Here is a 14,220-nt window from a genome sequence, read left to right as displayed (position 1 = left end):
TTATAGACGCCATGGTTAAATTCGGGGTGTGGTTTAGGTTAGGGGTTAGGATTGGCTGTAGGTAATCACTATAATCGACATGACCAATGAAATCATTAGAATTGACTACTGGGTGGAGCTATTTCATTCTGGGGTAATTTGAGCTTGTATGTATGTATGTTAGATTTATGTAGCAAATGAAAATTAATACAATTCTACCTAAAGATCTTGTTAATTATTTTCAGTTCTGTTCAGGGTACAAAAATAAGTCGTATTCAATTATTACGGGATCTTCTTCAAAGTTTGACTTTAAAAAATGAAAATGAAAGTGTATAATGACAGTAGAGGTATTGAACAAAATAAATTCTTTTTTTATCAAAATTAATAGAAAATAGTACAAACTTTGCTGAAGTGACTTCTGAAGATATTTGATTGCAAAACAAATTATTTGTATCAATATGGATGTCTTTTTTAAAACAAAACATATCATATTCTCACTCAAAATCTGTTGCTCCATCAATATTTCATAAAAACATATGTATTATTTTGCCCTCAAGGTGTGCCTTTAGCCCTACTCCCTTAAATTACAGCAAAAAGCAAATATATTAATAAAGAATATGGAATTCAAAATGAATCTAATAAGCTATTCATGTTTCCCCTGCAGGAAAATCTTTCCCATATAGCTGCTCATTTAGCATCAACACATTTGACACGGGCCCCGTTCTGCTCTGTTCTCCATTACCCATGGAAAAAGACTGTAAATCAGGGGGGAATTTTGATAACGAGACACTTCATTGTCTTCAGGAAGAAGGAAGAGAAGGAGAGAGTGAGAGGTCCATAAATCAGGCTTCGGGTGGCTGTTCACGTGCCGTGCTAAATTTAAGAAGGAGCGAGAGAGGAGAACGAGTGGCCCTGCGGGTCCTTCAGTAAGTGCCCTTTTCCTCCAGGACCATTGAGCAATATGAGAGAGGGGCGAGAGGAAGGAACCACTCTCAAGTGCCTTGAAAAGACTTGACATTTCTGTTGAAATGTGATATAGCACCAAACTGTAATTTATTCAGCAAAGAGTCATCACGTTATAATGCTTGTCAAAGGTAAACAAATGCATTTCTCAACATTTGAAATATGCCAAAAAAATGCATTCATATGTATTCATTGTCCTTGTGAAAGATCATTTGTCTTCCAAGTCTCGGCGTTATTGCAAATCCCATCATAGTTTCCCTATAGATTCAGCCTCAACCATTTTTCCTTCCAACTTTATGAGTTTTCCAGCAGCCTCGGCCACAGAGGATCTTCCCAGCATCTCGTGTCAGCGTTCAGAGAGCGCTTCCAGAGCTGTTTGCAATGAGATCCAAAATGTATGCTTTGGTTTGATCAGAGTCAGACTGTAGACTCTGACAGTTGGCCAAACATCATTTGAGATGTGCTTCAACTTAGCATCTTGTTATCTTCATATCCATTTGATCTGAAGCTGCTTTAAGCATGCATGGCAAAAAATGCAAAAATGTTCTAGTTTTGAACACTAATAATACTTTCATTAATGAGCAGTTGAAATGGCATCATGTTTTCACTGTCCTTTCATGAAAAGATATATTCAAATGTTTAAAAAGTAAAAAAGTAGCCATAAGAAATAATGTGAATTTTCCATCATGTCTCTCACTTTTATCACGGTCATAGCTCTGACTAAAGATGGTATCAGCTGTCTTGTCTTGCAACAGTTGTTTCCATTAGTATGTATATGTGGGATTTATAGATTAAAGGGTGTAAAGGTCAAATACAAATGGTTTTAAAGCTATACATGGCTGATCAGTTTAAAATGTCCTGTGCTTTGAGAAGCTAAACACCATCATAAACTTCTCTTAAATGCATTATTTTACTTTCTAATTAATGCACATGCAGTTTTATTAAATAGTGCTGGGCAACGATTAATCGCATCCAAAATAAACGTTTTTGTTTACATAATATAGGAGTGTGTACTGTGTATATTTATTATGTATATATATATATATAAATACACACACATGCATGTATATATTTAAGAAAAATATGCTATGTTTATATATTAAATGTATTTATATATAATATAAATTATATGAATGTAAATATACAGTATACATATAAATGCATGTAAATATTTTCAAAATGTATACTGTATGTGTGTGACTTTATATATATATAGGCTACATAATAAATATGCACAGAACACACTCATATATTATGTAAACAAAAACGTTTATTTTGGATGTGATTAATCGTTACCCAGAACTACGAGACACAGAAATATCTGTCCCTTTAAAAATGTAGACATAAAATAACATTGGTGACCATATGCTTTTCAAAATTTAGGGTCAGTGAGATTTTTCTGTAAGAAATTAATACTTTTATTCAACAAGGATGTGGTGAATTACAAAAATTGGCAGTAAAGACCTTTACATTGCAGGGTTATTCTAGTAAAATTGACATGCTAGTGTAGTTTTTATTAATATTTTAATTGTTCTGTTTTCATTTTAGTTGTAGTTTTTGTGGTGAGTTTTTGTCATTTTGTTTTTAAATATGTCTATATAGTTTTTTTTTTTTTTTTTTTTTCAGGTTCAGTTATTTTAGTACACCAAGCGAAACTAAATTAAAAGGAGAAATGTTTTTACATTTTATTTTATTTTATTTTAAGTTAAATTCAAGTAATAAAAATGGTTTATGATTTTAGTTGTAGTTAAGTATAATAACCCTGTTACGTTCTTACGAAACATAATAATAATAATAATAATTCAAATAAATGCTGTTCTTTTGAACTTTCTATTTTATTTCTCTATCAAAGAGTCCTGAAAAAGTGAGCAGCAAATCAGCATATTAGAATAATTTCTTAAGGATTATGCATTAGATTATTTTGTTATTTTGAATTGTAATGATATTTTTTGATCAAACACTGCAGCCTTTGAGTATAAAAGACTTCTTTCAAAAACTTTAAAAAAATCTTACCAACCACAAATCATTTAAACAGTAGTGTATCCAACCTTAAATCTGTAAAACAACAAATGTGAAAATGTGATTCGGTCTTAATTTGCCATATCTAGACGTGCGCATGTGAAAGTGCCTCTGAAAATATCCAATATACTCTATATCTTGCATGGAAAAGACACAGCATGCACCCTTGTCTTGATCATATATTCACTGCATGGGTCAAAATTATTGATTTCTCTTTTATGCCAAAAATCAGGACATTAAGATCATGTTCCATGAAGATATTTAGTGAATTTATTACCGTAAATATATCAAAACTTCATTTTTGATAAGTAATATGCATTGCTAAGAGCTTAATTTGAACAACTTTAAAGGAGATTTTCTCAATATTTAGATTTTTTTGCCCCCTCAGATTCCAGATTTTCAAATAGTTGTATGTCGGCCAAATATTGTCCAAACCATACATCAGTGGAAAGATTATTTAGTTAGTTTCCAGATGATATATAAATCTCACTTACTGGTTTTGTGGTCCAGGGTCACATATTTTGTTGTGCTCATATTAATGCTTACCACAAATGCCACATATCCTTTTCTTTTACTTGCTAGTCACTCAGTGATCATAAAAGTTTACGTCACATCCTCAACCACTAGATGACAGTGTTGAGTGTTGTATGTGCCAGTCTAATTATTGCTTTTACATGCTCAGACACTTAATTACAGACCTGAAAGATATTGCTGCTGTCTAAAATCCTTTATGGATCTCATCATCGCTGTATTTCCTGATAGAGGTTTCCTTTATGCTGTCAATGCGTTTCGAAATTGTAGAACCACCATTTAATTAATTGAGGCGAGAGCACTATAAAGCAGCGCTCAAAATAGCACACCCTCCTCACAGCCCTTCTTCCTGCCAAACAACCTGTTCTAGCTAGGTCCTTTTTTCTGGCTTCCTTCATTTAAACGTGTTTCTTCTAAAAATATGAGCATGACAAAGAAGAAAGCGAGAATGAGCACAGTTTGAGACATGCTTGAGATCTGAGATCACAGGAGACTCCATTAAATCTCATTCCTGTAGGAGAAACACCTTTTTGCTATGGATGTTGTTTATGAATTGATTTCGTAAAGGTTCGGTTTGATCTGTCATTGTCTCATTGTTGTCTCGCTGATGGGTCGGTCTCTTCTTGACCTCCTCGGTTCATTCAGTCATTGTATTTGTTTGTCTCAGACACACCACAGCCAATCGTGCTTCACATTTCATTGCGTTTAACAGTCGCGAAGCTTCCAGTCTTGCAGAAAATGTGCTCCAGGTTGTTATGCCACATTTCCAGTGACCTCTGACCTGGGCTCAGCGCAGCACTACAGAGCCGGCATGATTTCACTATAGAGATGAGCTGAAATGCAAAACATGGTCAAATGTGAGTATAGCACAGCCATAACTTTGACAATTTAAGGTTGGTAGTTGCATTTTTGGTCACACTTTAGTTTGGGGACCAGTTCTCATTATTAACTAATGGTTAACTATGACTTTTGCATCAATAAACTCCTAATTTGCTGCTTATTAATAGTTATTGTTAGGTTTAGGGGTGGGGTGGGGTGGATTATGCAGAATAAACCACTGATATGTCCTTTATAAGTACTAATAAACGGCCGATACACTAGTCATATAAGCAACTAGTTAATAATGAGAATTAGACTCTAAAGTGTTACTGCATTTTTTTATCAAGAGTCATATCACTTCATAAATCATAAGTTAGAGCCCTACTCTATATCCCACATGAACAAATACTATAGTAATTTATACTAAATGCTGTAGTGTTTTTGAGCCATACTGTAGTAAAGTGTATTATACTGAATATAGTATTTACAACACTTTGTTAATGAATGCTACAGCATACTGTAGTATTAACTATAGTGAACTGATAAACTGTAATAAATACTGTAGTTTTTACTACAGTAAACTGGAGTGTACTGTATATAATATACCCTCTAGTTGTAGAAAACCTAGTACAGTATTGGGTAAAGTAATTTATTTATATTATTATAGTTGCTATATGCAACTATAGAATTACCACAACCAATTAATTCAAGTCCATTACTATAGTATGGTTCAGAAACACTGCAGTATTTACTATAAATGACTATAGTATTTTTTTTTTTTATGTTGGTATGTGGACAATCTGACAATATTCCAAATATTGAGCAAAACATGGTCAAAGTGAGTTAATGACTTTATTCTGGGTGGTTATAGGGCTTTTTTATTTATGTATTTTTTTCGTTTTAGCATCAAATGGCGTATAAAAGTAACAGAAGAAGCTGAAATGCACAACAGTAAGCAAAACATGGTAAAATAGAGTATACTATAGCTCATAAACAAAGTTTTTCCTTGGCCTGTTGAAAACTCCCCAGGAACACGCTATAGTGTTTTGTGATTGCATCTATGTTGAATTGCTTGTTTTATTAGGTACAAATAATAAGTCAGATTGCTTAAAAAAGACAAAACTCCTCAACAAGACACAATTTGTAGCACGAATGGCAGGACGAGTTACAGGGGTTCGGTTAAATCCCTAACTGTAAGTACCTCTAAAGCTACAAAAGAACGGATGCAAAATGCTCAAAGCTGCCCTCTCTGCGTTGGTTTTTGGATTGCGAGGTAAACCCTCCAAACATGACATATACACAAAGGGATTAGTCTTGTATGACCTGATTTACACCGCAGATGCACCGGCCCACTCTCCCTTTGTCTGGTTAGTGTTTTTGTTTGAGGGTGAAGCAGGGAGATCTTCAGGATTTGTACTTTGTGACATGTAGAATATGCCCTATTTCTTTTCTTAAGGCACCAAATATGCTATACTCCAAAAACACAATAATACGAGGCCAGGTTATAAGATCACACGGACAGAGATGGGCTCCAGGAACTACAGCGTTTTACCCAAGACATCAATCTAGCTCTGAATTCCAGGATTATGTGAAATTAATTCAGTTTTAGCGGGCCGCAGAACAGATGGCTGTTTCATTCAGGACTCAGGCTGGTTTTGTTGCCTGGCAATCTCTTCCCAAACCAAATCAGAGACCGTAAACTGTCACTTAGGGCCGCTGGAATCTCATTTCCCCCCACAACTCCAGCCATGAAATCAACGGTCTCTCCTCACACGGAGCTGCCGCTGCTGCCCCCTGTTAAGATCGCTATGCAAAACAGCAAAGGCCTTCGGATTAATTGACATTTCATGAAATTATACTGAGCAAACCCCTTTTAAGATATGGCGAGACTGAGGGGGAAGATATATCGCTCACTTTCTGTTCTGGACCTTTAAATAATGTTAATAAATGTCATAGAGAACGTTTTAAAGAAAGTGTTTTGAAGACGTGACTGAGGTTAATGGAGGAAAACTGATAGTCCCGTTGATAAATGCAATTTTGAATACTTTATTGCATATAAAAGTAAAAATGGTTTTCTTGCTCATAGACATATAAAGGTTCAATAACGGAGTAGTTCACCGAACAAAAAGAAATATCTGAAATTTTTATTTCCTCATGTCATTCCGAACTAGTTTAATGTCATTCTGTGGAGCACAAAAGAGGAATTTTTTAAGAATTTTCACACTGTGCTTATATTTATGACAGTAGTATAAGGGTATGTTTACACTATAACAACAACAATACATAAAAGATAACGATACTAGAAATAAAAAAGTTTCCCATACAGACAACAGCATTGCTAAAATGATCCTCATTCACGCAGATCTACGAAAATAACTAAAAACCCTTTATTTTTCATGCCAGGCCAGTAGATGGCGATCATTTTGTAAAGAAACACTACGCGCCTGCGCACATATGCATTACTATCGACTAAAAATGTCACCGTTTTTACAAATTTGCATTTTCATCATTTACAAAGAGACAATATCATTTTCAAAAACTTCCACTTCTGCTTTTAAAAGTTTGTGTTTTCAGGCCGCCAAAACGCTATTGTCGTAACGGCCAAAACGCATATAACATTTTCCCTTTTTAGTTATGTAAACAGCCCATAAAACACTTGTTCAATATATTCTAAGTTACTGATCTGAATATGCAAAATAGAGATGATTTTGTGTGCTAAAACAGCTAGAATACGATGGGAAGTGGGTAAATAATGACAGATAGGCCCATATAAGTGAACTAGCCTATAAAGAAAGAAATAGACTATAGAAATACATTCAGGTTTAAATAAAAACTCCTGTTGTCTTTCTGTGAAAGCCGTTATTGTAATACTGTATGTTCACCGCAGTATTGTACTCCATGGTACATCGAAGAATATGTTGGATAAATGTGTTCATTCATGTTCACTCGACGTTTAATTCATTTTACTATATCTTAAAACTTTATTAAAAAAGGTTATGTATAACAGTAGCCTCCCTAATATAAAAACAGCAGTGTAACTCTCAGTATGTTGTGTATAGAGGCACACTTTCTCTGAGCTTCAGCTTGCTTTAGTAAAGGCGGGAGTTTACAGGAACAGCAGGCCACATCACGCGCGGAGCAACACAGGAATGCATTGTATGTGCAAGAGACAGGGCAGATGAGCGAAATAGTGCCTAAGTTAATTAAATCCTTCCTCTCTCGAATATCTTAAAAGTGCTCAGCGGTGCATAAAAAACGAGCCACGTAATATTTTATGCAAAGCTACTCTCAAATATAGCGAGCGGACGTCGAGTATTTTTACTGCATTAAAAAGCCCTCAGTGTCACACACATACACGCAAGTGAGCCGCGGAGGAATCCCGGAGGTTGTCAGCGCGTGCTGCGGCTCTGGAAGCACACACAGTAAATTGAAGCGAGGGTCGCACTGAAAACCCGGACTGGAATCTGATGCTATCGAGTAAGAAAAACCTCCAATAAAGACACTGAGGCTAGATTTTAAACCAGAATCAGTTACTTGGGGTACTTAAAGAGTGAAACAGACGACATAAATAGTTGTTTTTTATTTCACGGTCGAATGAAGACAAGTAACGCGTCTTGAGAGGCTCCCAGTCCGAGCTGAAGGCTGTAGTCTCTGGGGAACAGGATTCTCTCTGTACTCTGACCTCTAGATACAGTGATAGTTCTCTTAATGCAACGGGAAATGCGCACTCATGCATTAGACGAGCTTGGAAGTGTTATAGTTGAAATGATTTATACAATTCCAAGATGTTTTGCATTGAATCTACTCATACAGGCATGCACTACAATTTTTAAATAGTAAACGTATAGGTTTATAATGAGAATTATAAATGCTGATGCATGTGCATGGATGAATCTCACGAATTCTGTGCAAAAATGTATAATGTATGACCCTGGAGCACAAAACCAGTCATAAGGGTCAATTTTTCAAAATTGAGATCATCTGAAAGCTGAATAAATAAGCTTTCCATTGATGTTTGTTAGGATATAGAACTATATTTGGCCGAGATACAACTATTTGAACATCTGGAATCTGAGGGTGCAAAAAAATCTAAATATTGAGAAAATCACCTTTAAAGTTGTTCAAATGAAGTTCTTAGCAATGCATATTAATAATCAGAAGTAAAGTTTTGATATATTTACAGTAGGAAATGTACAAAATATCTTCATGGAACATGATCGTTACAATGAGTTTTTGGCATAAAAGAAAAATCAATCATTTTGACCCATGCAATGTATTTTTGGCCATTGCTACAAATATACCCCAGCGACTTAAGACTGCTTTTGTGCTCCAGGGTCAAATATTATGATATATTTTCCCCTTCTTTATGCAAAAATAGCTCATTTAGCTGTACAATTCTTATTATTTTCTAAGGTGATTAATTGTTGCATAAATTACAGCAGAAACGAAAGGCTTTGCAACAAACAGCACCTTGAATTTAAATAATGTTTATTGTTTTAAATTAAATATTAGAAACCAATAAAATTGCTTTTTTATTTTATTATTATTTAATAAAAGTATTAAAATAATATTTGATTATTAAGTTTGGACTATCGTATTAACAGTATGTTTCATTATCATGAAAAATATAAATAAGTGTAATGGCATTCTACTAGACCTGCACTGGTGTAAAGACCTGTGAGGAACCCCTGTTGCTTTTTGGCATCCGAGCACACTAGACAGGGGTTCCTCACATTCATTTCTGTCATTTGACTCAAGTATTTGGGATTCCCGGCCAAATCTTTCTGCTTCCTGTTGATTAGCTCCTGCTATTCTGGCTCCAGGAGCGTCTGCCAATAACATGGCTCTCTGGCACAGGAGGTCTGTGAGACGGGCTGCTAAGAAACGCCTCATCGTGTGGAATTCAATCAAACATTTGGACGCCTCTGAACACTGTGGCACCGTGTCACCTTTTACTTTATACTTGAAGAATAAAGAAAAGTCAGTTCCTTGTATATGGTGCGACTAGATGTTTAGACCTTTTTCCGGTCCAGCTGCACTGCAAAAAAAATAAAAATTCTGTGTTCATTGACAGTGTGCAGGCTTAAGCCCTCCAACCCCCCAAAATATCAAGGCGTTGATGATTTTATTGGACCACTGAGAAGGTCCACTTTTTTTTTTTTGCTTGTGTGACTATTTATTTGGCAGAATGTTTTTCAATTTCCTTCCCAAATTACTGTAATGCATTTTTAAACTAATGCTTTTTGAAACTAATACTGTTATATTACTCCATGGTCTGTAAAAAAATTAAAATAAAACAAAAAATTAGTTTTTTAAGGAAAATTATAAAAGCTGATATATGTATATGGATGAATCACATAAAGTCTGTCCAAAAAGTTTATATATATTTTTTTTGTTTGTTTTTTTACATATTTTACACTAAAAACCGCAATGAAGTGCAAAATTCAAAATACAGGTAAAACATCTGAAAAAAAAAATATGGAAAATTCCTTCATATTAATACAGTACATTGAATTTTTACCATATTCTTTTTGATTTTTTTTTACAGTGTATTATATATTTTCTCTTTCTGTATACAAAAACAAGAGTTATATTTATATATAAGAAAATTAAATGTATTTTTAGGACATTTCAGGACAATTAAGCTAACTCACAAGCCTCATTATTTTTGTTGCAAAACAAATATTATTTGATTGTGTACTCTTTGAGTCTTTCTGCTTCAAAATTTCACATTTCATTTGATGTGTTACTTTGTAATTGTGCAATTTGATAATAATTTGTGAAAAGATGTCATAAATCAGAACTGCTGCAAACAAACAAGCTAAAATCGAATAACTTGCTCTCGCCGTCCCATATCTGAATTTTCTTATCAAACTATGCATTTGCTGCAGCGTAACACTCAAGGCCTGGACGCTTTTGTCTGCGCGATTGGCGGCAGAAAGGTCAACATCCTTATCCCTCACGCTGCATGTGTTTTGATTCCTCCTGCATTAGCATAAGCTACATCCATCCTGTTTTATCCTTAACACCCCCCCCCCCACACACACACACACACACACACACACACACACACGTTCTCCCCTCCCTCCATTCTTCCTGATTGTCACGTCTGGGTGTCACAAAGTGCTGCCACGGCGGCTGGGTCGCCCCTCCTCTGCTCGCCCAGCTGTCACTGGTTACATAATAGCAAGGCCTTGTTGTGCTTGCTGTCTGGCTTTGTGCGCCTGTCACTGAGCATGATTGCGGGTGAGATTAAGCAGTGGGTGAGAAGACGCCACGAAGGGCTTTCTACCTGCTTCCCAGCAGTGGAAACACAGCCGGCACAGATCTGAGGCCTGTGGAGGAAATTGGAAGCTCTTTTAGCGCTCACTCTCACACTGGTATTTGTTTGTGATGTCTCGCTTGTTGTGGTTTCTGAACGTCTCGACTGCATTAAAGGAGCAGTATGCACACCATGAGCACCTTTTGATTGTTTTTTACCTTTGTTTCCATTCGTTTTGGAAAATAATGTCATACAAATACGCTGTTGCGAGGAGATGACCTGAATGGGATCTTTTTGTTGATGTTTTATTGTGGCGTTGAGTTTTTGGTCGCATATACACATTACAGCTGAATGCGTATGCAAAATACTGTTTGCTCAAGACATTTCATTAAGTTAAGGAAAACGTTTCCACTCAATTAGTGTAGGTTCATTCAACGAGACTAAAACAAGTTCATTTAAACAAAGAATGTTTTGTTCAACCAACTTAAATTTTTAAATTTAAAATTATTTTTAAAATGATGATAAATCACCCCAAAATGTAATTTCTGTCAAGATTTGCTCTGCTAAGTACACATCACTGTTATCATGTACAACCACAAAACTCATAAACATCATTGAAATTATTCTATCTCCAACATAACTGAACATTAAACACTAACAGCTGTTTCTCTTTACTGAAAAACGTTTCTCTCCTGCTAATGCTAATGATTTTAATGAGTTATGTCCAAACACACAAGTTAACTTACATTTTAGAGACTTAGGGGATTGAACATAGTTAAAGGGGTAATATGACGTTGCTAAAAAGAACATTATTTGGTGTAATGCAATGTGTTTATGCAGTTTAAGGTTCAGAAAACACATTATTTTCCAGGTACCGTAAATTATTGTTGCTCCTCTATGCTCCGCCTTTCTGAAACGCGTCGATTTATACAAAGCTCATCGTTCTGAGAAGCGAGGCGTGCTCTGATTGGCCAGCTATCCAGTGCATCGTGATTGGCCAAATACCTCAAGCGTGAGACGGAAATGTTACGCCCCTTACCGTATTGTGATGCCGTGTCCCGGCACGACGAGAAAAAACTCACTATAAACGAGGCATTTGTTGCATCCAGTGAGGACATAATTACTTATTATAATGACTTGTGCAGTCTGCGACAAGCAACAAGTGCTACTCTACACAGCTCAAAACTCACGTTTGAATAGTCAGTGGCAAATTCTTTAAATTAAAAAAACATACTTACAGGCTGTGAGTCAGAAGCGTCAGGCTGTCCTTTCAAAGTTGTTTTTGCCCCACTTTATAGAAACTGCTGTCATTGTAGACTTCTCTCACAGGTTCAGGAAATAGTCCTCTGTAAAATGCGCTGCACACACTCTAATATTTGTGTTGAACTGTTCTGGAACAGTGTTGTAAATATAACTTAACCACTGATTTCTAGTTGTGTCCTCTTCTGGAAGCCCAAACAAAGTAGTTTCGCTTTCACAATGAAACACAGCATCTCCAGGACATGGCGCCGGCAGCAACAACACTACAGCTAGAATAATAGTTACGCCTTCTTTCATTGCGTATATTTTTGGGTGGTGTTTTGCAAATTTTCCCACACCATGACGTAGACATGTGGGGCGTGTTTAAATGAGCCGTTTTAGGAAGGTGTGGACGAGTCTTAACTTTGATAAAGAATATCTCTTTGGTTTTGAGACTTTAGTCTTTGCAACTTCAGGGATCGTATCTATGCACAAACAGCTTGTAACACTCCAAAGAGGAAGGAAAACTAGAATCATATGACCCTTTTAAGCTTCGGTTTATTTTTATTGAACATTTTAGCGTCATCCCTAAGTACAGACAGATAAATTCCTTAATTGTGTATAGAGTCACTCCCAAACACAAACCAGTTAATAAAGTGCTAAACAATGCATTGTTTTGGAGTTTCTCACAAATGTAATCGAAAAATATGAATGCCAGCAGTTCAGTGGTATCATTTTATGAAGCTCATGAATAGCAATACATATTATTTTGACAAACTTTCTGGTCAGTCAGTGTTTTCTCTCTGTAATACATTTTGGTTCATTTCATTTGAAAAATATGTAAAGTTTTTACACGTTTTATTGGAGTTAGGCTGTAGGATGCACTTGTCACTTGTGTAAGACTCTGTTATAGTACAGAATGGCATTCATCAGACTAGTTGTTAAAAGCACGAGACAGTCCATGGAGATCATGCAGCTTAATGAGCATAAATCACACGCATCTGTTGACAGCAGTTTACTGGCAATTGCCGAGCGATAGTGCTAATGAAGCTTAGGCAGATAGGTTTTCACACCTATGGGATTTTTTTAGATTTGATACTAGAGTAAAGGTCAGAGTTTGAGGCGAATAGGGCATTAAATAAGCCTGTTCAATACAAAATTTCAATACAGAGTTTCTCGCTAAGAAATTGCATGCTTTACCCCTCGTCTCTTACTGAACAGCATCCGCATCTGTCAGCTTTGCTCTGAATCTGCGACATTGCAACTGGCATGTTATTCTGTTACAGCGTTCCTTTTCTTATTTGCTATCTAGTGAACAATAAAAATGCTTCCAGACGTTCTCAAACTGAATTTTTTATAGTGCATTTTAGGTTTTGATTCACGGCTAATGCATCTTTATTGAAAATGAAGATCCAATTGAAGCGTTCGTTTCAACTTTTTCGCCGTTTGGTTAAATTGGTGTTTATCGCTGTGGCAGATGGCAACCTTTCTACTTCATATATCTAATTCAGAGATGCATGCGAGCTTCTTCTAAACCTACTTTAATAACAAGGTTATTGAGCTTGAAACTATAAATAAGGGAGTGGAAGGGTGTGGGCATTGTCAATTTACAGCAAGTTTCCCTGATTTCCCCTGGGTGTGGGTTGTTCATTTAATGCGGGATGGCATTGTGGACAACAGGGAATCCTAAAGGCCTTTTCAAATCCAGTCCAGCACTCTGGGTTTTGAAACGTGACCTATTTCACAGGGGCTAGGGGTGTATGATATTTATCATCTGCGATAATATCGTAATTGTTGTTGTAACGATATGCGAGCTGACATTATCGAGTATGCCACTCACTTTGCAGAAAACACACAGAAAAAAACACGTCTTGAAAATCCAAAAGCATTCGTTATGAAGCCTATTAGAATGCAGTTACAATGTTCCTTTAAATCAAATTATGAAAGCAAAAAATATTCCTGTATGAGTTTTTGTTTTTTACATTTATATAGTTACGTAATATCACACCAGCAACGGTGCAGTTTTAGCACGGGAGGTGAGCGTGATCGCGAATGTGATATTAATTTTATACAACAGTTCAGAAAACAAGAAGTTAATACAGAGTAAGTTACATTTTAGACACAACATTGTCTGTTTTTTTTTCTGTTTCGTAGATGATAATAGTTCCAATCAAACCATTTGTGCGTCTCAGAGCAACACTGTGGTGTTTTTTTTTAATGAATCTGTTTTTGAACCAACCATTTGAGTCAATGATCAATTCATAAAGATAGTCACTTGCTTCGTTTCTAAATGAATCAGCCGTTTAATACTTTCTTTGTTTCTAAATGAATCAGCCATTTTGAATGAATCGTTTGAGTCCATGATTCAATGATCCATTCATAAAGACAGTCACTTGCTTAGTTTCTGA

This window comes from Barbus barbus, assembly GCF_936440315.1.
Source record: "Barbus barbus genome assembly, chromosome: 19".
Taxonomy (NCBI): Eukaryota; Metazoa; Chordata; class Actinopteri; order Cypriniformes; family Cyprinidae; genus Barbus; species Barbus barbus.
The sequence above is the reverse complement of the archived record's forward strand: the minus strand, read 5'-3'. Positions refer to the sequence as shown.